Source organism: Hirundo rustica, chromosome 7 (genome assembly GCF_015227805.2).
Source record: "Hirundo rustica isolate bHirRus1 chromosome 7, bHirRus1.pri.v3, whole genome shotgun sequence".
Lineage (NCBI taxonomy): Eukaryota > Metazoa > Chordata > Aves > Passeriformes > Hirundinidae > Hirundo > Hirundo rustica.
In genome coordinates, this window is record NC_053456.1 from 32287124 (window position 1) to 32313801 (window position 26678).

Here is a 26678-nt window from a genome sequence, read left to right on the forward strand (position 1 = left end):
ACCGTGTGATTTACTGACCAAGACCCCGCCATCCACGGGAGCTGGCACTGCTCTTTAGAACTCCCATCAGGACAGTGGAACTGACAGAGCCAGAGTCCTCTGAAGGACACTGGGTAGCTCCAGTCATGATACTGTTCCATTTATGGCATTTTACAGCTGGTTATGGCCAGTGAATAGTCCAAACCTCTGAACTACAAGCACAGACCCAGAGAATTCACAGCTCCTAAATGACCAGAGAAAGGGACACCTTCCTGCACCTGAGCATTAGTGATTTCGATACTAACAGAGGCAGCACAGAAAAAGTTCCCTTTGGCTGAGTTAAAGGTGGGGGGTTTGTTTAAACGTCTTCCCTTTTTTATGACCACAAAATCTGTCCTCACTCCCATCCTCTGAGATGGACTCAAGTCCCTGAGGAAAAGAAGTTTGTGCAGGATTATGGATCTCTGAAGGCAGCAGTGAATTCCCGGACATATGGACACTTTCCTACCATCACCTGTTCATACTGACCAGCTCACAGCGTTTGTCACATGGCAACTGCTGCGCACTTCCAGGAATTTCTAAGGCTAGGGAAGTCCAGCAGAACATGTCTCTCTAAAATACAAAATTCTCTGCTCTGTGAGACTCTCAAAAGCAACTGTGACAATTCAACAAGCGAGTTTTAACCATGATTTTTTTTTTTTTTCCTTTACTACGTGGAATGGACATCAGTATTTCAGCCACAGCAAATGCACCAGGTTTGATTTCAGCCATTTTCACAGGGATGAACAACGTCGTATAAACATTGTCCTCAAAATGCTGGATTGCCATGGACATGACACCCCACAAACTGGAGACATTCATGTCAAAGTTCACAGCTCCTGGTTCCCTGCTAGTGAATCAGCAAAGGAAAAGCCCAGTAAATAAATAAACTAAAAGCAAAGTGCTCTTCTGACTCCCTTTCAGAGTAATTTTGCCTGGCTGCAGCTCTGCCTCCATGCTACACATCCACCACAGATCAGTGCTTTGTCATTTTGTCACCATTTGAAGCACTGTCATTTTAAATTATATGACATTCACAAGGAAAGTACCTGATGTGTTCAAATGATGAACCACCATCTCTTGCCAAAAAAAAAAAAAAAAAATCAAGTGGCAACACTTATTTTCTGCTGGGTAAACCTCTTCATTTCTGTATTACAGAAGACTTCTTTCAAAGCTGAAAAATGGCATGTTAGCAGCCCCAGAAGATTTGCAATGTTGAAATCCTCCCCTTTCTGTGCTCTGCCCTGCCCAGCCAGGTCTAAAAATCTGATGGGAGTGGAACTGCTGAAAGTTCTAATGTCGATATTTTTTCCAGCACTGCTTCCAAATCATTCATGGCTGTTTAGCACATACCTCACAGAGCTGTGCAGGGCACCATCTGCAACCGTGGTACAGATTATACAGACTGCAAATAAGCAGGTGCTTGTCTCATCATCCCACTGACCATTTGAGAGATGTCTGGAACGGCAGCAGCCCATCATCTGTGGGAAAAAATAACACCACGCTGCAAGCAGGCTTGGTCCCAGGGACTCTTAAAAGCGAGGCATGAGCAACATGTGCTCCAAGTGTAGACAAAAGGCACGATTTTATCCCAGAGCATCAGATCTTAAAAGCATACTATTGGGTCAGGCTGAAGCAAACACACAAACCCACTGAAATATTCAAGTGCTCATTAGCATAAATGCAAATTGGAGTGAAACACTTCAAAAGTTGATGATGCCAGGGGATTTTACAGGCATTACTATGAGATTTTGTTTAGTCCAAGCTTTTCTTTTATCATTATTATCTGAACATGCACATGTCCTTGAGTTATTTCTCTTTTTTTTTAAAAAAAAAAAGAGAAATAACTCTCTTTTTTTAAAAAAACCTCTCTTTTTTTTTAAAAAAAGATGTTAAAATGCTTTTGCTTGACATGCACTTATAAATCCCTCTACGCCAGCCAACCAGAGCTTTGCTACATGAGTTGCAGGAGGTTATTTATGCCAAATTCCTCTGCAGCTTGTGTGGCTGCACGTGAGTGGGGTGGAAGCAGCCACTGAGAAGGCAGGATACCCTGATCCCATGCCAGGATCCACAGTGGGCACAGGATGCCTGGAAGATACAAACCTGTGACTGGATACTCTCAGGCCCTGTTGGCTCCTGGCCTCTTGTTACAGGTCAGAGATGTGTCCTCCTTGGGGACCACGAGCTCCCTTCTGTCCTGGAAGATGCAAATTCAGATTTTTTCCGTGGATAATTCTGTGAATGGCCCTTCCAGCTAGGTTATGGTTATCTTTCCTTTCTCTCTTCAATTAAGTGTATGTGGATTAGTTCAGCTACAAGAGATCCCTTCAGACAAAATTATGAATTTTTAAATTACAAAAAAACCCCAAAACAAAACTAAAGCAAACCACTTTTCCAAAATTGTGGGCAGCTGTCTGTTCTGAAACCTAACTGTATGCTACGATAAAGATCCAAGGAAATCTACTCTGAAAGTATTTGCACGATTTATAATCTCTCAAGTGGTCACTTCTAAAAAATACCTTTTTTTTTTTCCTTCTTCATTTGCAAAGGGGCACATCCTGCTGCCTTTGGAAAGGTGAATGCAGCAGTTGAACACCAGATGGACAAGGTGCCAGACAACAATTGCAGCCCCAGACTTTGTGACAGAGCTTCCTCTGGAGATGGTGTTCCACCACTTCAGCAGCTGGGGGGGTTTCCCTCTTCCAAAGGCCTTCAGCATCTAAGCTGCAAAAACAGATGAAAACAGCTCCAAAGTTAAGGCAGCATAAAGAACCTGTATGAAATGGGTTCCATGTCCTGTGCCATCATGCTACAAACTGCTGGTTACAAACAATGAAGGTCTTGTCTGCCAGGTGACCTTAGAAACTGAGGCAGGATCCTGACTGAATTCAGGTTTCCAGACATTATTTATTATCACTTCTGATTTCCCACACTGCAAAGCAGAGACATTTTTTGGGATTTTGACATCTGGCATTTATTTAACTCAACTGCTAGAATACTTCCCTAAGAGGTGTTAAATCAAGATGCTTAGTTTTTTACCCAGCATTGCTGTCACCATGGCTTCCACTAGAGTAAACAAGGGACCTTCTGCAGTTTTGTGGAGTCTTTCAGCATTAGCAGTTAAGTAACACACATTTTTTAAAAAGGTGCTTTAAGGTGTACAGCAGTGGTGAAACAGGCAATATTTTTCCTGTTTCCAGTTCATTCAGCTGAAGAATCAAAAAAAAAAAAAAAAAAACTAAAAAGCCCAAAACAACATAACTTGCTGGACCTCAGTCAGGAAACAGAAAATAATTTCTTCCTCAAGTCCCAGCTCAGAATCAGTTCACTGGAAATTTAAAGATGCTTTAGGAACAACAAAAAAATTGAGTAGCAAGCTTTGAACAAGTTTTGACTTGCATTCCCTTTAAAGTAGGGGAGGATTTTTATGCCTAGCCAGGAAAGCAGAAAGTAATGATTGTTTAATGACTTCACTAGAGCATCTTCAAACAGTAATTTTCCAATTGAAAAAAAATTTTAAAATATTTTTTAAGTCAAATCTTAATCTAACTAAAATCATGTTTCCTTGAAACACATACTGCTCCTTTCCTAAAGAAACAGGCAATAAGGTAATCCAAATAAAGCCTGCCAGAACAGCACATGAAACAGTAAAAACTCCAAGGAAATAACCCTCAAACCCTTTAAAATCTGACGCTGCACTGTAATGTCACTGGACATTTCTGAATGAGGTCACATTCCCAAGTCATTATGGACCCAACCACCCTTGGCACTGCCCCCAAAACACTTTCTACAGTTCATAAATAACCCCAAAGAATAATTTACAGCTATCTTGAGGCTTATCCTTGGAGAACAGGGGTTGCTGCCCTGTTGGGAAGCCTGCACACTGCAAGCATCCTCAGAACAGCCCGGGGAAGGGTTATTGATACAGAGCCACAAGTTTTGTTTGTGGAATCAGGGGATAAGAGAGGTGAAAAAAAGTGGCTGCACAAGTGCTTTGGTGGAGTGAAACCTCAGCTTCTCCACAGCAAAACTTGTTGAGGTTAATACCTTCATCCATTTGAATGCAGTCCTAGCAGAGTCTAAGGGCACACACACAAAACTGAGAGTGCAAATACAATTCTGAATAATCTTTTTTTGCAATGGCTTACTGATCAGACAACTAAGAAAGCTCCTTCTAGGAAGGGAGCCAGCAAAGCCATAGTATGAACCAGTTTAAGGGTTTGTTTTTGTTTGTTTTTTGTTTTTTTTTTTTTTTTTAATGAATTTTTAACAGTTATCAGCAATTTACTTTTCCCTCAAACAGAATGTATAAAAAGGTTTTCCCCCTAAAAGGTTTCCACACGTGTAAATAGTGACCAAAGTGTGAGCACATTCATGACTTTCTAAAGTTTGAATGAAATACCAAGCTTCATCTTTACATTTTTCAGTCTGAAGCTATAAAAAGATATTTTGTAATTTTTCACACTATCTCTATGCCTGAAGATGTCTGCAGAGAAGATCTCTCTGCATAGAAGCCAAACTTGAGAGATCTGGGATGAATTTTTAGACAGTTCTCCAATACTGAGATTCTTTTGCATTCACACACAAATACTGTGACACTTCAAATGCCACCAGAACTGACTGGAACAGAGCAAGAAGAAACAAGAAATTCAGATGCAATAACTTTGGGTGTTTTTTTGTTTTGTTTTGTTTTAACTTACCAAGCTTAGTACAGATTTCAGATAATAAAAAACCACTTCTAGCCCAGAACCCCAAGCTTATGTGTTCATTTTCATTTTTTAAAAGGTAAAGAATTCCCAGTGAAATATATCAAAGAGTAAGACAAATAAAGAATTTCACCCTCTATTGCACATAGCTTAATTTTCAATATCCTCCTGTACTGTTTCCAGAAGTTAGATATGATAAGACAGAGAAGCATTAAACTTGCCTTTTGTCTCTTCAGATTGCTCTGCTCATTTCATCACTTTTGAAAGATTATAGATTTTAGCATGGAATGTCATTAGAATTTGTCCATAAATCAGAATATGTCATGCTCCTCCCTGAAAAATTAGAGCCCTTTCACCATCCCTCCTTTTAGCTAGCAATAAACTATTCACACAACAGCAATCAAATCCCATCTCAGCTGTCATCTTGATAAATTAAACAACTTGACTTATTTCAGCTTATCAGTAAAAAGAGCTTTCTGTGGCTTTGAAAACATCCATGTGTTGTTTTTTTTTCCTGTGGATTTTTCAGTTCCAAAATGGGGATATCAAAGCAAGTCTGAGCATTTCAGTAGCAGAGTATTAAGACACACGTTGATTTTCAATTTTGCCATCCCTGTTAGGTAGCAGAGTGGATGAATACTGCAACAGGTCTGGAAGGAAAATTCTCAGGCTAATAAATATTAAGCAGCACAAAAGTGTGTACAGTATTACAAATTCAAGGTCCACTTGAATTTACTGTATTTTAGTGTCCTTTACCTACCTTTCTCACTTATCACCTTTGCCTTAGTTTCTCTGTCTGTGTTTGGTCTGGTTTACTGGACAATTTATGTGAGTTGCTGTTGAGAGGAAATAATAAAAACAAAAAATGATGAGTATAGTAAAACCTAAGTTTGGAATTATAATTCGAGTCATGCGTGCCAGATAGTCCATTAACATTTTCGAAGCTGACAAGCTACTGCTACTTTTACAAAGCACTGGGATTGATTTAAAGCTCTGCTGACTGAGCTGGTATTCACTACACACACAAACCCACTCGAGATGTAACTGGCACGTTAGATTTAGTATCCTCAGAGAAAAAACAGAGAGCAAATGATTTTATTGTTGGTATAACCATCACACCACTGACATTTTTCATTACAGTATTACAAATTTAGCTGAGGAGAAGAATTGATGGAGGAGAATGACTGAATTCTTTCTTCTGCCATTAAAGTGTTAATACATCTCTGTTAAAAAGAAAAAAATAAATAAAATTAACGGGGAAAGGTCCCCAGTTTTTGTACTTAGAATGTCTTTGGAACCAGAATGCCATGGATATTAAAAGGCTGGGGTCGGACAGTCACTGCTGGAGGGTCAGCACAGCAGCACAAAATGTCTTTCCACCCCCTTTTAAGCTGCAGGGCAAGTCCTCTCTTGCTGTAAGTTACCTCTCGGTGTTTACCAGCCATTAACCTAAGAGTGGCTGTAATTTCTCAGCCTGTAATTAGCGGTGGTGACTGAACCTGATGGGGCACTATCCTGTCAGCTGTCTTGGATTAGCGATGCAAGGCACCTCTCCCTCTCTGCACTCATGACAATTCATTAGTTCTGCTCTTTGAGAGCAGCTGTACCATTTGCGAGGAGATTTATTCATCTTCCCTCAAAATTATTGCTGAAACGTGGGAAGATGAGTGATTTGATGAGGCTGTGTGTTTACTGTCAGATAACACAGGTCGGATCTGTGGTCAGAAGTGATGGGGGGGATTATGTTTCGTGAGAAGTAGTGCCCTTTTTAAGGCGAAAGTTCAATAAATTCCACAAGGCAAAGGACAAAACGCTTTAACACATCAGTCATGTCTCACAGTGTTCTCCACAAAACACCCCTAAAATTGTACATGTGAAGCTCATTAAAGTTTTACCTTTCTGTCACAGCTTATCGAAGCATTCTTCTAAAAAGCCTCTGATTTGGTCAAAGCTGATCAAAGTATAAGAACATATAAAATGCTCTGCTTGATTAGTGAGTAGGGTGGGACAAGTAAAATTCAACAGACTTAACTGCCAAGCTAAAACTGAGGAATTTAGAATTTAGGGATTTGACTTGTGCTCAGAAAAATCACATCAATGTGTGCCTTCTGAACAGGCCTGGAACAAACCTACAGCACCTGGAAAACTCAGTGTAACTTGTGTCTCTTCCCTAGCCCCAGTGGTAACACCCACCCCTGCACATGGCAAAGCCTGGGAAGGAAAACCCAGCAGTGGGGTTCAAACCACTTCCCTCCCTGGAACTTCCATTTTATTTCCTATTTGTACTACACCAGCCACACCAAGCTGGATCCAAAGTCAACCTGTAACTTCAATAAAACATCTCACTTTTGTTTCATTAGAATAATATTTGCCATATTTCTTTCATATATATATATATATTGATTTAACCATGGCCCCCACAACTGACTGTAACCGAGGCTACTCAGATGCTTTAGGATGCCACGTTTTCCTATGGATTTGATTTAGCCTTTCACCCAGCTTTAGCATTCAAAAACATCCACCCCTTGAGTACACTGATATGTTCCCAGCAATGAAATGTCAAAAACACTGACAACCTCTTCATGGTCTTAAATCCAATATCCTGTGGCCTCACTGACTCCTGGATTTTAATTTGCTATCCCAGTGCACAGTAATTTCTGGTTATCTCTGTCACAGTCATAAGAACATCTCAAGATGAAATTTTGGCAGGTTGTCATGTTTAAGAACAGGTACTCCGACTTTTTGCAGCTAGGGTTTGTGTGGTTTTTTTTTTTTCTTTTTCCTATCTGTTCTTTGAAGCTGGGCTCTGTGTGTGTGTGTGTGTGGATGTATCATCTCTTGGGCTCTGTGTGTGTGTGTGTGTGTATGTATCATCTCTGACCGTCTGAATATGTAGATCTTTTAATCCCCATTTTTATACATACATGCACAGACATTAATTTTTATCAGGGACAGCTAAGATGAAATACCAATAAAAGAGGAGTTGTTAGGCATGACATTTCATTCATGGATATAGCTGAGAAGATTAATGTCTGAGCCAGCAGCCTGTCCATTACCACCTTCCTCTGCTGAGGAGCAACATCATGTGTAACAACTCACTCCTCACTGATCACCAGAAATTACCACTGCCAGATCATTCTATTGCCCTCAATTTGTCTATGCAATACTAGTTATTAAACCATGAAGAACAGATAATTTTCAGTGAGGAATTCTGCAGGATCCCTTTTCAGGGCACATGAGTACATTTGTGTATTTTCTCTTGATTAAGATTTTAAGTTTCTTTAATGTGTGATTTACCTGAAGGAAAGTCAACTCCCCAGGAGTTTACTCACTGAAAGAAAAGTTTTAAGCAAAGGAATGCATCTATTAGCTGGATTCTACTAAAGATTGAACTAATGCCCTTTGAGCACTTTATGTGGCAAGGGGTGGTTTTAAAGTCTGGTCCCATTTTATAATGTAGTTTTCCCTTCATAATACAGAAAGCTACTTTTGGCTGGATACACAGAGAAAAATGATCAACTTGTTCTTACCACTAGTTCACCTGGTCCAGTAAAAATAACAGAATTGAGAAGCAAGTGCTAAGAATGAAAATAAAATGAATTTTATGGAAAATACTCTATGGTTAGCTTAGGTAATATATGCTTTTACAAATAATTACCCATCATATCAAAAGAGTATGGATAGCTTCGAAAGCAGGGCAGAGGCTCTGAATGGAATCAGTTATGGCTGAAACACCTTCCTTCATAGCTTTCCTCTCCTGAAACCACCCTGCAAATTCCACAAGGATGGCTGCAGCCAGAGAGGCCAGCAGATCTGATTAAAAACCAGCATGGCAATGAGGAAATGTGTGAGCAGGAGCTTCATTTGTTCTGATTGCCAGGGCATTGGCCTTATACAGGCCTTGACATGTGTACAGGCAGGAAAAAAACAAACCAAAACAGCAGACTGGGCAGAGAACAACTCTATTGCTCCCCACCCCTCCACATTCAAGCACCTAAAAATAAATCTATCTAAGTAGCGGGAGAAGAGAAAGAGAAAAATTAGAGGAATCATACCGAATCATGGAATACTTTGGTAGGGACCTTAAAGCTCATTCAATTCCAATCTCCTGCTGTGGGCAAGGGACACTTTCCACTAGACCAGGTTACTCAAATTTCTATTCAAGGTGGCCTTGAACACTTTCAAGAATCCACAACTTCTCTGGGCAACCTGCGCCAGTGCTCCACCACCCTCTGAATAAATACTTTCTTCCTAATATCTAACCTGGACCTGCCATTTTTCATTTTAAAGCCATTACTCCTTGTAGGAGAAGGGAGAATACTGGTGAAAATATAAGCAGATTTGTTTCCAGACATCATTTCCAGAATGATTGTTCTACAACTGAGTTAAGAAATGATCCTTAGTGTCTTGGGTCCCTTTTATTCTCCAATCTCTCTATTCACACTGCTAAATTAATTTCTTGCTTCTAATATGAAATGAAAAAATACACTTTTTAGGGGAAAAATAATTATATATCAAGTACAACACTTGGAAATGAAATAAAAAACCATTTTATTTTAATGGTTTTTAAACAGTGTGATATCTTTGAATTTTACCTCAGGTGAGAATTTTAAATGATTTACAAAACAAAACAAAAACAAAAAAAAAAAAAAAAAAAAAAAAAAGGCATTGCCTAAGTTAATTAGGACATGGGGATGTCCCTAGGAAAAGTATTTATTTGCACACCAGATTAGAGGGAAAAAAAAAGGCTAAGCAGATTATGACATGACACCTGTGTATGTGAAAAAGGGAATATTAAAAGAAGATTGCATTTTTTTTCCCCATGAATGCAAATAGATTCATTCCAACTGTTTTGATGCTGTCTTGTGTTTAAAAAAGAAATCCTGCTGTAAGAGCAGAGACCAAGGGTGTTTTTCAACACGTCAGAGAAGGAATACCTTGCATATCCTAGGTGACCCCCTGAACAGTAACTGTGCACCAGCACAGGGAATGTTATCCCAGTAGCTTCTCCACAATTTCACGCAGGCAATAAGATTGGCAGGAAAAACCCAACCCTTATTAACTCAAATCCGTGATTTGCATCACTTATGAAACCTCTGAAATGCAGAGGTGTTAGATATGCTCAGTCACTGTCAAGGAGTTCATCCCTTGTCTGTGGATGTTGTTCAAAAGTCAGTGAGAAAATCCACCGTGTTCAAAACACAACAGATTTGTTTGCACTACTCAGCAAGGAGTAAAAAGCCCATCCCTGCTTTTATCAGATGCTGCCTTTATTTCCAGCAATGTTTTGTATATTTTAAGTACCTAAGTACTTCACTGAACACTTTTCTACCACCTATCACGGATCAATATCACAAAACTTCTTGACACCCTTTACATTTTTCAGAAGGGGGAGCTTCACAGGACTAACTCGACTTAGGGAAGTGTCACTATCGAAAATCACTGGAGAAAAATTTTGTTGACAGTGAGAAATAGGTTTCCTGAGCTTCTCTCTTTGAGGGAATGCACTGTCTGCCACCAGCAGGTATTTCAGTATGCTTTCCCCCCTCCTCACAGTCACATCCTTTCTGCAGCACCAAAATGTCACACACTTGACAGACACGTTAACACCTGCCTCATTCCTTGTTACTGGAATTGTCTCTGGTAAGAGAAAAAGAAACTGAAAGCCAATTTTGCCACCAGGAGTATCTGTCATCACCTTGGACCTCTCAGGCAATGCATTTGGAAAATGCTGGTTAAGTTGTCTGACGTGCGAGTTGCTTCACCATAAAAATCCCCCTTTTTTTTTTTTTTTTTGCCATGCCTATGGTGCTGAACAGAAAATGAGGTGTTGGTGCTGAAATAGAATGTGCCTGTGTATGGGAGTCAACATCTTAAACAGCTCCCTGGAGTATTAAAGAGGGAAGAAAAATGCAAATTCCAGGGAAGAGAAGCAATACCACAGGGAAAACATAACACCTGAAGAACCTTACCTTTTAATATTTTTTAATAAATTGATGGTCACAAAAAAAAAACATATCCACCATGAAGTTTTCTACCGTTCAAGTAATGTGGCAGAAGCAAAGATGCAGTGACTCTCTTTAACATCCAATTTTCATAAAAAGGGAACATTCATTACTTCTAACAGAACACAGTACAGAGAGAGCAGCACAATTACAAAAGTAAATCAGGCAACCAACAACACCTGGCACTAGCTACCAGAATTGTCCTTTAAAAGAAATACCTGGAGATTAAATGCAAAAATCCAGTCCAGCAGAGTTTATGAAGAATAATCAAAACTCAGTGTGTGTGTGACTGATTCCCCTGGAATACACTTCACCCACGTTCTCTTAATGAGTCCTTTAAGGAAATCTTAAAGTTCCAGAACTGGAAGCTTACTCTCATTTGAAAGCATTGCATCAAGAGCCCTCACCAAAACCAAGCCCATAGCTTTTTACAATTTACTGCTTTTTAAAATTTACTTCTTTTTACCGTTTACTTCTGTACCTGCTGCCCCACTGCAGAGGACAGCACATCTACAGCTCCGAGACACTCTGCATCACCCTGCAGTCACCACTGGGGTCTGGTATTCCCCCAGGGAAGGCTCACCTTCAAGTGTTATCCCTGAGCCAAGCCAGGGTGCTTTTCAAGTTACCTAATTATGACCATCATTATTTCTACAACTTCTTTCATGCCAGAATTACAAAGTATTTCAATAAACAACACCAGTTAATAAAAAGGAGGGGGGAGTTAATATTTTCTTTTTTTTTTTTTTTTGCTAATCAAGCCATCAGGTTTCTTAAGATGCAGGTGTCATTCTCATTCCTGCTGTAGGCTTCCTGAGTGACTGTGAGGAAATTATTTGTGTTCATTGTGCTCTTTCTTTCTATTCATTAAACTGAGATAAGAGCACTTCCTTTCTCTGACCTTTTGTACATTTTCTCTGAAGTCTATTGTAAATTTTACTGGGCATGTACTGTGTCTTATTATGCGTAAATTCAGTATCTATTAAATCATTCATTTCAGTTGGAACCTTGAACAACAGCTAGAGAAGAAATAATAACACAGACATTTTTGGTGCAATAAATGTGTAACTTATTAATTTCTTTTAAAATGTAACGAGCTTCAGCTGGGAAATTTTAAGATGAATGACAGTATAAAATAGATCTTTTAATTCTGTGCTTTGTAAAGCCACATCCTCTTATAGGCAACCAACATTAATGTGGAAATCTCTCTCAGAATATATTACTTCTAGCAACCAAAGTAGCATTGATTATCCCATGCATCCTTTTTAAGCCCTTCATTTTATAGACTGGAAGTTATTTTTAAGACACAGTCTTGAAGAAAGGAATCTTTGATACAGCAGAAATCCTCTAAAACAAAGGAAGTAGACAATGAATATTTAATGAGTTACCAACTATTATCTCAGGATTGATCTGCTAAAAAAAAAAAAAACCCGAACAACCCAAAACATCTCCCAAACAAAACAGAGAGTTCTACCTGTGGTTAGAGATGCACAGCACCACTTCTGAGACACAATTTTCTCAAGGGTAGGCCAGCAGAGGTCATCTCCTGACACCTTCCCTCCTCAGGTGTTTGAATCCCAAGCACCAGCATTCCTAAGATCAGATGGAATATTCCCTCCACTGACAGGTTTTGAGCACAGAACGATGTTTAATACACACCAAGAAATGAACAAGGGTGATGACAAAGCCCAGGCTGACCCCTGTCTCTAAGAACTTTATTTTGTTCTATTTCAGACCTGGTGATGCACAGAAGGCCACTGGAAAGCTCCACCATCAGGATCATGAACCTGATGGATTAAATATCCTTTGGCTTGTACTACTGAAGAAATAAAAATACTCTGAGTAAAACCAAGTCAGGAGGACAAAAAGCCATTTTTTCTGAAAATTGTTCTTTCCTCTCCTACCTTAATAAGGAAAATCTTTTTTTCCCCCCACCTCTCCTCTCAGAAAATAGACTCATCATTTCCTTCTGTTTTGTTGCTCTTGTTTTCAACCTTTGCCTGGAGTCAATCTTTCGATATGAAAGGCTTTTCAGATGCATCCACAGCAGTCAGCAGTGTTCCACTATATAGTACAAAACCAGCTGCAGTAAACTGATTTCAGTATGATCCCTTATTTCTATTGTTTAATAAAAAGAAGTATTTTAAGGATAAAACACAGAGATAAAGAGTAGGGGATGGACAGCCTGCACCGTCTGCTGTGGCAATGCTGGCTTGTACCACGCAATCTTCAAGAGCTGGGCCCCAGATTCGTGGTTATTTAAAACTGAACTTTAAAGTTATTTCCTCTAAAAGATGAAGTCACAGTGGAAAAGGTTACCTTTTTTGTTGCCAGCAGGCACAATTTTCAGAAGAAATAAAAGGGATTAGCATTTCTGAAGAACTTCTACTTCTTTGTGAGGTAACACTTTTGCCTCTCTATTATTTTGTGTGGAGAGCTACCTGGTTTTTTTTAAAAGTCTGTTTTAAATTACAAGTTGTCTGTAATCACCTACTAGTTGAGAAGTACATTATAAAGACGTGCTAAAAAGTCATTTAATACTTTAGTACAATAAATCCTAGAACCACAAACTGATTTGGGTTGGAAGTGACAGAAGATCTTGTAGTTCCCACCCCTCTGCTGTGGGCAGGGGTGCCAATAATGTTCATTAATGCCAGTAAAGTTCATTAATGTAACAGCAGCAGGTCTAATGTAGCTTTATACAAACCTGGTGTCTTCAGTATGGATCTCTTGGAGCCTGCAAACTGCACAGTACTGAAATTCATCAGTTGGAAAGACCTGCAAATATTTAAATAGAAAAATAATCAATAAAGGTTCTGTGGACTTGAAAATCAAGGAATAATATAAGGTTTTCTGTGTGGAAAAAGCGTCAATGATATGCAGATGGAAAAGCATTATTCAAAGATAAGGCACTTGGGAAATAAATCTGTTTATATCTCTGCATGCCTGTTATTCTGTTACAAAAATAACTGTAATATATATTGTCTCTATGTGCCTCATATAGTCAGGAAAATACAAAGATCAAACTAAAATTAGAAATTACTACTAGTAACAAATCCACTGTCTTTGTCTCCAAAGGTGAATTCACAAAACCACCTTCAGTCCAGCTCCACACACCCCACTCTGCCTGGCCTCCTCTCCCCTTCCTGAGAAAACACTTCATGTCTAACCAGCTTCTAGGAACTCATTTATCATCATCATCACCTGTACCACCAGGTACATCACTCATTGCCCTCCTCTCAGTTATATTTTAACAACGGGAAATGCCCTTCAACCCAAACCAAGAAGGAGACAGCAGATATCTGGAGTAAAAAGCTCTTTTGGTTGGTTTTGTTGTGGTTGTTTGTTTGTTTTGTTGGGTTTTTTATGTGTCAGCTATCCTAAGTAGAAGATCAGACCTGCACAATGCGATGTAGAAAAGGTCCCGCTCAAAAAATGTGGAAGAACTTTAGCTTTCAGATAAAAAACTCTTGATGTACTAGAAAAAGTGGGGGGGAAAACCCCCGAGCAAACAACTGAACAGGTAAATTAGTTAACTAATAACCAAAGAAGGGGCAAACCCCCCAGTTAGCATGTTGGCAATGCCTGAGAGAGGAGGTCTGCTGGTAACAGTATTTTGGAAAAAGGAAGATATTCTGGAAAGTGTGCAAGATAGGGCCTAAGGCTGAGAACTGACAGCTAATTAGTTATAAACTTGTAAATGGATATGACAGCAAAGAATGTTATTGTGAATTTTACACTGTATTAATAAAGACTTTATTCTGTGGACAACACAGCTAATTAAATGTCTTCCATTGACAACTTCCATCAAACCCAAATTTACCATATTGCACCTGATGCAACACAGACAGATAGAGAAAAACTGAAGGGAGTTCTGGGCAGAGGAAAAAAAACCCAAAAAACATTGCAAACTCCGTGTGAAGGAACATTTCAAAAACTTTAATTAGGGGGTTGGACAAGATGTGCCTTCAGCCTGTCTGTTATTCTGCAGCTCTCAATTGTTCAGACAGTTCAAGAGACACAAATAACAGACAGAAAATACTCAGCACAGACAGAAGGTACATTTCACACACTGAAACTGTACTTTGGGATAGTGAAACAGCCTGAGAAGACAGAGGCAGCATTTGTGTGAGTGCAGCACTGAGACAGGGTGCTGTGTCAGTCAGGGTAGTCCTGCACCCAGCTGAGATTTATGAGAGGTCTGTTTGATGGAAAAGCGACAAAATTCAAATTAAAGATGTGTTGTTCTCGTTGGGACATCTTGGGGAAAATTCAGAAGCTTTTCTATAACTCAATCTCCATTAGGAGAGGGTCAATATTACTTTGCCTGGATCAAGGGGCAGGAAATATACATTTTCTTCACGTCTAAGCTCAGTTCATAACCAACTCCTATAATCACAGCAGTCTGATCCCCATGCAAAGCACTTTAAATCAGACACATCCATTTCAAGAACTGACACGAGCACACAGTTGGGAATTGCAAAGAATTTTCATGGCAAGCTTAATAATTACTTTGCCTTCTTTCCATATCCTGCCCTTGTTTCTCTCCCACATTGGGCAGGGAAAGGAAATAATCTGATCAGGTACCGTTGCATGCACTAAAGGAAATAAAAAAATCATTCCTGCACAGAATGCAGTTTGTTGCTAATCCACCTAGGGAAAGAATAACTTTTTTTTTTTTTTTTTTTTTTTTTTTTTTTTTTTTTCTTTTTCTTTTTCTTTTCCCATTATGAAGAAAAGACAGATAAAGCAGAAAAAAAAAAAACCAAAACAAAACAAAACAACACCAACCCACCACCAACTTATTAGCTATTTAGGCATTTGTCATAGATGTGAAATATTTGTCCTTCAAGGGGATATTTCTGAATGGCTTATCTTGGCAATAGTCTGGAATACAAGGGGACTTAGCTGCTCTGCAGTTTTCACATTTCTTTCCCAATTTTGCATTTCATTTCAGCCCTAATTTTTCCCCTGTAAAATCACCAAGACTAATAATGTGCTTTTAAAAAATAATTAATGTAATAATATGCTATGTATACTTAAATATATAAATATGTATGAGCATATATATATGTGCATATACATACAAAATAATTCACTTAGCAGACAAACAAGTCCTCAACATCTTTACATTGGCTTAAGGAAAGAAATTATAAAAACCAGTGACGATTGCAACTTCAAATGGAGGACACACAGCCAATTCAACTCATTAACAACAGTCATCTGTAGAGAGGTGTTGCTGGAGGACATGAAAGGAAGACGAAAGACTTCAAGTCAATTTTTCAGAAGGCAAAGAGTATAGAAGGCTTTATTGTCTAATTCTTACCACCTTTTATAAGGTGTTCTGATACAGACTTAACATGATTGGTGACTGGGAATGACACCTCTCTAATCCCACTGGTGAAACTAGAGAAACAGCAAAACACCGCCTGGAGAAAGATTGTTTTGGGAAAGGCTAGTTGTTTTGCCAAGATTGTTTTGAGAAAAGGTTTTCTCAAGAACTTTTCCCTTGGGAAACAGTTAGCACTGCTAGCAGGCTAAAGTCTCTTAGACTTAGAAATGTCAGGCCCACGGAGAGGTTTTCAGGCATCACAGGTAGCAGTAGTGCCAACATCTACTTTCCTTCAAGAAAGCCTCAGTCAATGAATATTTACCCATTTCATACCGACCTGCTTGGGTTTCTCTGGACTGTGAGGAAATTTTCATGATCCACTCAGACATAAGAAATCCATATGTAAAACTGAAGCGGTATCAGCTGACAATCTTATTTATAATGAAGGTTGAAATATCATGTCAATATTAAGAAACTAATTTCTCACTCTATTTCCCCCCTGCAATTTTTTGAGATTTAACCGATCATTCCTGAGCTTTAATTTTGAGCTCCGCTGAACTGTTGTTGATGTTCCTTTTAAAAAAGGAAAAAAAATAAAAAATAAAGAAGAACATGTGTGAACTGGAGTCTTTCTCCTGAAGCCAAATGGTGCAACTGATTCAGCCTTCCAACCTTCCAAGCAACCCACAAATCCTGACCTACCACCTTTGTAGGATAAGGCAAAGAGATCAACACTAACTCTGATTTTTTTCTTGACTAAAAAGCCACCATCATGAAGGGAAAGACTAAGTCTGTGTCCAGGTATGTAAGCATTTCTTTGAACTTATATTTTTAAACCTATTTTTTGTATATACAAGAAATGTATTTTGGCTATTCATCCTTCAAGGCACATTCTTGGGAGAATGTGATTAAGAAGTTAGAATTTGGAGAAGAAATAACATCTAGTTTTATCTGCTACATCTGCTTTGCAGCCTTAGAAAAATGCTTACTTTTCTGTCTGCTTTTCTTAAAAGGTGGACTAAGGCACGCTTAAGGTTTTTGATAGAATCTTCAAAGTAAGTAGCTACAAAAATCCCAGCCACATCACAAATCACTGTTGACTACTGCTCATCGTATCTCAGTAAAACTGAGTTTAAATATAAACTGCAGAATGAGTTATTTGTGGGCAGGATATCATCACAATCAACACACAAAAAATAACTAATTTAAAAAACACCATTGGAATCGGATAAGGTTATGGTTAGAAGAAATAAAATTGATCTGCAATGGCAACCGACCTGTTTATTTAAGGGAACTAAAGTCAGTTTTGTAACTAACATTCTTGGCCAGGATTGTATCTGTTTTAAATGATGGTTTAAATGTTTTTGTTCTGGACTCCAAATTCTATATAGATGTACCTATATAGATGCTCTTTAGCTTTACTGTAAGACCGTTTGAATATTGTCTTACAAAGACACTTATGAATCATTTCTGTGATTATCAGAATCATTTAAAAGCTGCTTTTTTTAAAGTACTCGTAGCAGAGCCTTACTGATTCCATGAACTGTATCCTGTTTCTTCAGTGCCAGCGATTTGAGCCCTGTGCTGATGAAATGAGTCAGCCATTCTGAAGGCCCTTTGCATCGCACAAGATCAAAAGTTTTCGACAAGGATTGAACAGCTGAAGAAGGGAGGGAGTTCTACACTTCCCTGCTTTACAATGTAGAGGTTTGGATGCCATGAAGTCTTTCCAAAGCTCCAGACAATGTCTGCTCCTTAGCAGAAGGCCCCAAGTATTAAATATGTGGAATCCATCAAGCACTGTTTCAAACAGCGTGGATTTTTAGCCCAGCACCACAGAATTAAAACAAAGGCAGTGCGACAGTGTCGGGTACATTAGAATAACAGAAACAGAATGACAGGCTTGCAGTAGGGTGAGGAATATTTAACTAAGATGTAGAAAAGGTTATGTTGGAGCAGCACGTGGATTCGTTCCCCTGTGGAGCTGTAATAGTTTCCAAAGCGTAGTTTTGTTTCTTTCCCCACAAAGTTATATATTGTTTTTCAAGGTCGGGCATTTTTCCTCCTTAAAATGCAATCAAAATGCCTACATTGTTTATAGTTAATGGCTTCTGGAAGACTAGCAGTATTTTAAGCTTACATGACATGTTCCCCTTGTTCTCAGCCAAAGGCCTATCACCTTTTCCATTCCTTCAACATTACAATTTAATTACTGTGCAAACTACATACGCACGCTGCATTTATTAATAAATACAAATCAAAATGTCTAAAGTAAATTATTGATATGCTATATTATCTCAGCTTTTCTGTGGAAGCCCTCATAAAAATAACTTTAGTTTTGACAGTCTGACTTAGAGGATTTTATATTACAGCTCTCAATAGGACACAATTGTTCATAGATATGTTAATCTTTAAATAAATTCTCTTTAAGCAAATGTATTGTCTCTGACACCAATCCATGCACAACCATATTTTGAAGGTTATACTTTTAATTGCAACAGTTCTGTGTATCTACTTGCACTGAAAATGTTTAAAGATCTAGAGATATTCTGGAAGGAAATTACAAAAGACAGACACAGACATAATTTAAAAATATATCTGTAATATATAATTTATACAAATAAATTATATATAACATCATAATTTTTACATAATGTTAATTATCTTTAGATATGATCCCAGCACACTGGAGCTAGCAAAATCCCTAAGTTCACATAGACCCCACAACAATGCTGTGTGTATGAGCTTCCAGATCCTGCCCATATTCCTGCCCCCTTCCCTGAACAGCTTCATACCCCTAAAGATACCAGGTCTGAAAATAAAATCTTAAATGCCCAATGTAAATATGGCAGTGATTTTTTTTTACCTTTTAAAATAACCTTTTCAAGTAATTATAGCATCTCCCTGAGTTGTCCCCATGCAGGATTAAGCCAGTTAACCATATCTGTCAGAGGAATTTATGTGTCACCAGCAGTGCCCCACCACTACAGAGAAACGATTACTGGAAAGAATCTAAATCACTGTTAGAGCAATCTCAAAGTACAATGTCATAATTACAATTTGAATTTCAAATAGAGGATACAGGGAGCAATACATCCTCTTTGGGACAACTTCTGCTAGCCTTACTGCCTTCAATTTTTGTGAGGGTTTTTTATTAGAAAATAGTATTTTCCATTATTTTTATAACACATTGACACGCTGCAAATGCATTTCTACAGGCAGAATACACAATGCTATGAATACATTTACATTTACTCTGAATATTTAAAGAGGAAAGGCCTGGATATAATCACAGAAGAGTTATTTCTAAGCTGTTGTATTTTTGCATTTTATCTGTGCATTCCACTGGAGCTGAAAATCAGTGGGGAAATAAATCACCAGCACTTTCTGACTACACCTTCAGGCTCTGTCAATTTGCTTGAAATATATCAGATGATCCTGACTAGTAAGAAATAATACACCTGCTCCAACAAAACATCTAATCCTCCTGTCAGAGGCTAAAGCATCTTGGTGGTGCCAGGAACCCCACAGGGAAGGACAGGGACCAGAGCTGGGAGCAGGAGCTCGTCCTTCCCCTCTCCTCCTTCCATTTGAGCCAAGTTTAGTTTCGTCTGCACTTTTTCTACAAGCCCAGCACAAAAACTTCATTCTTCATGCACTGAAGGCCACTCAGAACTGTGGATCTTTACCTTGATATAGCAGAACAAATATTAAGGACATCAGTTGTTGCCCTCTTCTGAAAATATCTGCATTTTTGTGCTGCACAGCTGCAATTCCATTCACTCAAATGAGAGATTTACAGCTGCCATTAACTGGAGCACAAACAACGAGGGTTTGATGAAGTGCAGAGAAATACCATCCTTGTGCCCCACCCTTCAGACTGCAGTGTTTAATGTGCTGAAGGTAAAATTGATCCTTCTCCACCTGGACAGGTAAGCAGTCCTGTGGAATTGTTCTTTATGTGGGCACAGGCTGATGGTGGATGGACTATTTATCCTCCACCACCCTAACAACTAGAGCAGGTATTTCTAGTTTCTAAAGAACAAAAGAAAGGGGTTGGGGGCTTCCCTGTTCTACCATCAACCCTCAGTTTTAGTGGGGCCATTAAATTAAAGAGTTTTGTATCTAGAATTTTTGTCAGGATCATTTTTCACCCTAGCTCTTAAGACTTAAACCTTAGCCAAGATGATTCCTAGCCCTTGAAAGACTGGTGGTGTTTCCTTTCAAATCAGAATTTGTTTGAAGTAAGAAGTATTTGTGACCAGGAATATTTAATGCCCAGCCATAACAAAGAATGCTTCCTGAAAGAAGAGAGTGTTTTTTCAAGTCACTTGGTCATACACTTTTTCCCAACTGTTACACAGAGTTATCAAACTCAGTGGCTACAGTGGTGACCAAAACATGCCTCTGGAATCTCACTTTTGAGCAGAAATATTTATCTAGGGAAAGTGAATGGTAATCCTCATGACAGGTTTATTATTCACATTTCAAACTCCTCATAGCAACATACCAGCCTTCCTAATTAACAAACAAGCAATTCAGTTTCTCCAGTTAAAAACACAGATGTTCCCAAGATCTGTTGGGAGATTTCCAGGCATGCTTTGTTCTGCCAGTTTTGCCAAGTTCTTTCCCTAACTTTAAAGAGCTTTCAGTTCTTCTCATTGTTCGGTGGTCTGGTGTTGGTTTTGCTGCTGGTTTTGTTTATTCATTTGGGGGTTTTGTGATTTTCTGTTTGTTTCTACACACTGTGAGCTGCCTGTGCTCTGTCTATACTTACACTTCTTTCCCTTATCCAAGAAATTGGAGAAAATCTGTATTTTTTTTTCTCCCTGTGCATAAACAGATATTCTCTATTTCTCATCTGTCTGATTTCTCATTAATCAAACTCAGGGGATGCTCCATGATGCTATCCTCCCATGCTTTTTCCTCACCACACCCGCACAGTTAATACTGAAGGACGTGCTAGCAATCTTCAGAATTCATTAACCAGATTTAGCACCTTTTAATTATAATTATAGAGCAACCAACTACACTGCTAATGCTTTTTATTATTCCAACTACCTTCTCCAAATCAAGTTCCACATGCAAATGTGGTGAAGGAAGCACAACAGCTTCGCTGTCATTAACACCCAGGGCAGCTCACATGTTTCTGCACACTGCTCCTAACCCTAGCCAGGGCTTCAACAGGGAGCCAGTAATTGTGTGATGTATGGATGTTAAATCCTGCACCTGTCTGACCTTTCACAACTGTTCTGTAGTCAAACCACACCTGCAGCAGCTCTGAAGCATTTGATACAGGCTGTTCATACTTTGCACAGCCAAAATCCACATGTGTGTGAAGTCCAGAAAATGCAACGTGCAGTGCAGCAGGTGTGTGTCTTCAGAGTTGTCTGACACTCACTACACATCTGGTTTCCTTCGGGCATCTCCCTGTTACACCTGCAATTTACACTAGTCACTAGATTATCGTTTATTCCAACGTATTTTGGTCCAGAAAACATGGATACAACAGGCAGGAGTGGCCTAAGTTATTGACTTTGCAATTTTATGATAAGGAAGCCAAGTGCTGCATTGCTGAGTTGCTAATGGGGTAACCACTCAAGGCTCACACTCTTAAATCCACACTTTTGTGGTAGATAATGAATTAGTAATCCAACCCAGAACTTCAACCAGGAATTGCTTTTGATTGTGAACTAATCAATAACTGCATCACTTGTACTCAGCATCCTCCAGAACTGGTATATTTCTTAGCAAGCACTAATGGAAAAACAGTGGAAAACACTAGTCCATCGACTGTTTCTGGCTACTCTCCAAAAGCCCAGCTACAATGGGATCTCTTTTAGAACACCCTCTGTACAGGAAATAGGATTTTAGCCTATCTTACATGGAAGCTGCACATTCCTGAACATCTTGCCCTAACCCCTCAATTGTTAAAGATGCGGGGAGTCACAAGAGGAATTTTGCAACAAAAGCTCGGCATGTGAGTAATGAACATTTTGACAGCTAGAGAACATGAAACAAAGTTAAAAAAAGCCCACACAAGTTGTGAGGCTGGCTGGTTCCCTTCCTTTAATTAAAAGGGTGAAAGATGTGCCACTTAATTGGGAAACTGTGCAACACGACACCCCCCTGCGCATGCTGCCATCAATGGGAACAAGAGTGTCTGGGCTCTCTGGATGGAGAACCAACAAGGCAGAACACGTAACTCATGAATATTTGCTGGCCACAAGCAAAGCATCGGTAAATATATAAAAAATAAAGGAAAAAAAAATTTTTCTTTTCATTTCAGCCACACTGACAGTGGTCCCCTCCTGTGGATTTGGAATGACAACAGGGAAGCACTTGCCAGGCAGATATAACTCTTTTGAAATTGAAGCAGTAATAAACTTTGATATTTGTCACAAATAAGATCGCAACCACAAAAGATGGATCAATGTTCTAAGACACCATTTACCACTGGGTGCAGTTATTTTTCTGCTTTTATTGTCAACCCATTGAATATGCAACACACCCAATTACCACCACACAATTCAACAGCAACTTGGCCTAGAAAAATTTAGACAATACATAAAATCCCAAAAGGCTTTAAAGTATTTTTTTTTCACAGGGAACAGTACCTCTCAGTCCCAAATTTGATTATATTCTAAATGATTCAATAGCACATTACTTCACCTAAGGCATCAAAGTGTCCATCCCATTCTTACATAGAAAGTCTTTAAACACAAAACTTCTCAGCAATATATTGAATATTATGTGCAAAGATTTTTGAGAACTTAAAGTACCTTAAGAAACTTTCTCAAGGAAAAAACACATCCAAGAAAAATCTGCTTTTATATTTACTTATAAAGATCCCTTAAGAGTTATTCTGTACATCTATTATATTTATGGCACTTGAAGTTAATGTTCCAAAAAAAAAAAATTTGTACTTTTCCCTGAAAGTGATTACTTTTGCTCCTGACTTTTGCTGTGAGAAGAATTAGTTTAAAAGCATCAAAAAGATACTAAATTTCTTATTTAAATACCCATTATAAGATTAAAAAAACCATATGGAACTCCCACTAGATCCCAGAATTTGTACAAGAAGGGCTATAGGAAAGTTTGAGTCACTTAAATACACACTCATGAAATCTCCCAAGGAAGTGTTTCTTAATCCTCAAGATGATACAACACTTTCCAGAAGGGTGCAATTGATGCTGGGATCTGGCATTATAACCCTAACTCACTCATTTCTGAACAGGCCCCATTGTTTTTCCACATTTCCTGTTATTTGCTCATTCCACCAACATCCTATTAAAGCAGAATAATTTTCTGTAACTATCATTTTAGATGAAAAAGTTGTTTTCGTCACTTGAAAGATAATATTTGTTAATGTTTGTATTATTTAGCAGGCATTTCCCTTCAAGCATTTTTTCCCTGATATTCCAATTTAATGACTTATAGCCTCTAATGTACTTAACATATGCATTTACTACAGAACGTGCATCATTTCCATAGTACCACAGCCATCTGGGGGAGGAGGGGTGGAAACCAAAACCACCACCACCACCAAAACCCAAACTAAATGATCCATGCCCTAAAAAAAAATGCTCTCTTGGAGCCCTTTTGCAGGAGTCTAAATTTTTCTATTGCATGCAATAAAATTTACTAGAGATTAAGGAATGTCAACAAAGCAGGACAATATAAGAACAAAAGGGGAAACAGCCCCTTAAAACTTAGCAATAGTCAATTTTAATGCTTCAGGCTTCAAATAAGTTGTTTGTGCTTCCTGACCTCTACAACCCTTGGTCTTCCACATCCCAAAGAGCTTTATTTATGCTGTGTGGTTTCTCCTTCCTGCATCCAAATCTCTGACTTCATTCCCAGCAGTCAGACGCAACACTGCACTGCTGCACAAATCATCCCAGGTTTGACTGAGTTTAATTATTGTCTGAATAGTTTACCAAGTGTATTTTCTCAAGTCACTTTGCTGCTGCTGGGGAGCACAAGCCTTGAGCAGATGCTGAGTTATCAAACCCAGATCCCCAATCACTTGAGCAACGTCCACTGACAACTTCAGTGGGATGTTAAGTCTACCGTGCTTGATTCTTAACCTCCCTCACAGCCAAGCCTTTCCCTGACTGACACCTTTCCAAGAGTAGCAGCATGACTGCAAGGATCCTGGCTGTGATGAGGAGCTGAGAAACCAGGGCTGGATGTGTTCAATTCCACAACCATGAATTTGGGAGCTGTATGTGGAATACACTTTACCACTAAGAAGGTAACCACTTCCTAAAACCGGTACTTCTGTCCTTTCCACACCCTGCCAGAAGCCTGGTTTAGCACGTCTAGCCTTATCTCACACCATTTTTGAAAGGAATGGTTCTGTGCCAGCCCATTACCCTTCATAGCTGAAGGGCCTTGAGCTGAAACAGTATCATTTATTCAGATCAGTATAATTTATTCATTACTCAGGAATATGTGATTTTACGAGCTGGCAATCAAAAGGAACCCAGGGATGCAATGCATATTCAAGAGCTGGCCTTCCTTGTCTCACATGGGAGAAATCCCACCCAGCCTACTCAAGGTCATGTCTCAGTATTTGTGAGCAGGTGGATAGAAAAGTGTGAGTGTGCAGCCTCAGCTTTCTTGGAAAGTTAAACTGAGAACATCTTCCAACCAGCCTCTAGGAGAATTTTGTTGTATTAGTCACAGCCTATGGAATAAGCCACTAGAGAACAATACGCCCCTCTCCCAAATCCTACTGTTTTACAACTTTTCCTTTATGGTTTTCTCCCTCTCCAGTGACAGGGATGATTGTGGTGAGGATCCATCCATCCATCCACATATTAAAACACCAAGAATAAGGAGACCTGGTGTAATGCACGTCACATCCCTTGAGTTTACTAGCCAAGGTTCTTAAACACCCCTGCAGATCTAACCAGTTTCATTGCATTTCTGGACAGAACTGTGTTGTCACAGTAGTGACAGTCTGGGAATATGACCGTGTCCAAGTTTCAGTTTCATCTGGTGTTTACAGAACCAGATTTACAGCTAGTGTAAATATAGCTGTCACTGTGCTTCACATCATGGCATAACAGGCAGATAAAATGTCAAAAAAAGCTACATCTCAAAACCACAACAGACAAATCAAAGGACCATCAATACAGCCCCTCACAAGTGGATCTTTTTCCTGTGGGATCTTTGTATGAACTTTATTTTTACAGTAACCTGCTTGAGGACACCAATGCAAGTCCATTGGCTATGCAGGACAGTGGGGCTTTTTCTCCTGAGGGAAAGCCAGCCTGGTTAGAAAGGAAATTCGTTCAAATCACAGGAAACTTTTGCTCTGTGAAGAGTAAACTGCCTTCAGCAAAAAGAAGTAGGCATTTACAGACTCTTCTCTGCATCAGCTAGGATCAAGTCTTGGGCCTCACAAAAGAAGCCAGAAAATTATGTTTAAGAATTGTCCCTAGAAACTTGCTTTCTAAACTGGGTATTTCAAAGAGGGTTTTTTTTGTATTTGTGCATCTTCGCAGATTCTTTCTGTGAGCCCTGAGTGCCCCTTTGCTCACAAACAATAGCTGAGCAGGTGCACCTGTGAGGGTGGAAACATTAACTCTCTTATATAGACGGCTGTAAGGCAAAACTCCACATTGCTGTTGTCCTGCCACCTCCCAGAGCACCCAGAATTAACAATGGGCATCCAACACCTTCTCTATACTCAGAGTTTCACAGCAGATGCAAGTTATGATCTGGAAATAGGAACAGCAATTGAGTTTTCAAGCAAAAGGCTAGGCAGGTGTGACAGCACTGCATGGGCACTTAAAAAGTGTCTCTGAAGACTCTACTCCTCCATCGGAAAAAAGTGCGTGCCCCACTCATTCAGAAATAAGGGAATTGTAGTCTCCTGACATTTTTACATTCACGCAGCTCTCAGGCAAGCAAGCTCAGGAAGTTTCCTAGCAAATCTGATTCATTTAAGTAGGTGGTGAATCAAATCTGCACGTGCTAAGCTTACAACTGTTTCAGAAGAAAAAAACATCGTGTAGGGTACTAGATCTGTTGACTTTCCCAAACACATGAAAATTATCTTGAAACACTAAGTCATCACACCTTCCATAGTAATGTGTCACTTGACGACCCTTCATTTGAATCTACTACAAAACTTCAGATGGTTAATTTTTCACTGAAGATAAACGGCTATGTTATAGCACTTGCTGAAGTGCCAACAACTAACAGTTACCAAGAAAGCCCGCTCATTTCCAAGCACAAGTTTAAAATCTAAGCACTCCAAAAGAGGCAATACACATTTGCCCTGCTTAGTGTTTCAGAAAATCACAGTTGCTAATAAGGCACTCCACTGCTCTGTTCTTAAAACTAAACTGCACTGACCTCACAGGTGGGGCTCCCAATCCAGGATGATGACAGCAACAAAACTCATCCAGTGATCCTCAGCCAAGTCAGCCCAGGAAATCCAAACAATAACGCAGCAAAGAACAGGCAGCAGATATCCTCAAACCAGTTCTTCCCAAACCCAAACCTTCAGGCTGGAGCCTAAAGAACCTTGTGTGTCTGATGGGCTGCAGCTCTAGGCAGAGGGCCAGGTGAAGCTGGTGAGGGTAATTCCAGCCTGGT

At 39.2% G+C, this 26678-nt stretch overlaps 1 long non-coding RNA gene across 3 annotated transcripts; it reads right to left on the reverse strand.

The window, feature by feature from the left end:
• Positions 1–26678, reverse strand: LOC120755502 (uncharacterized). 3 transcript variants are annotated; one of them, XR_005701801.2, is made up of 7 exons: positions 26436–26678; positions 13440–13510; positions 5488–5563; positions 2541–2745; positions 2125–2218; positions 1372–1499; positions 1–865 (listed from the first exon to the last, which is right to left on the reverse strand). It is a non-coding gene; the product is annotated as an uncharacterized LOC120755502 (long non-coding RNA). The 3 variants fall into 3 exon arrangements; XR_005701799.2 differs by having other exon boundaries at positions 1–868; XR_005701800.2 differs by lacking the exon at positions 2541–2745 and having other exon boundaries at positions 1–868.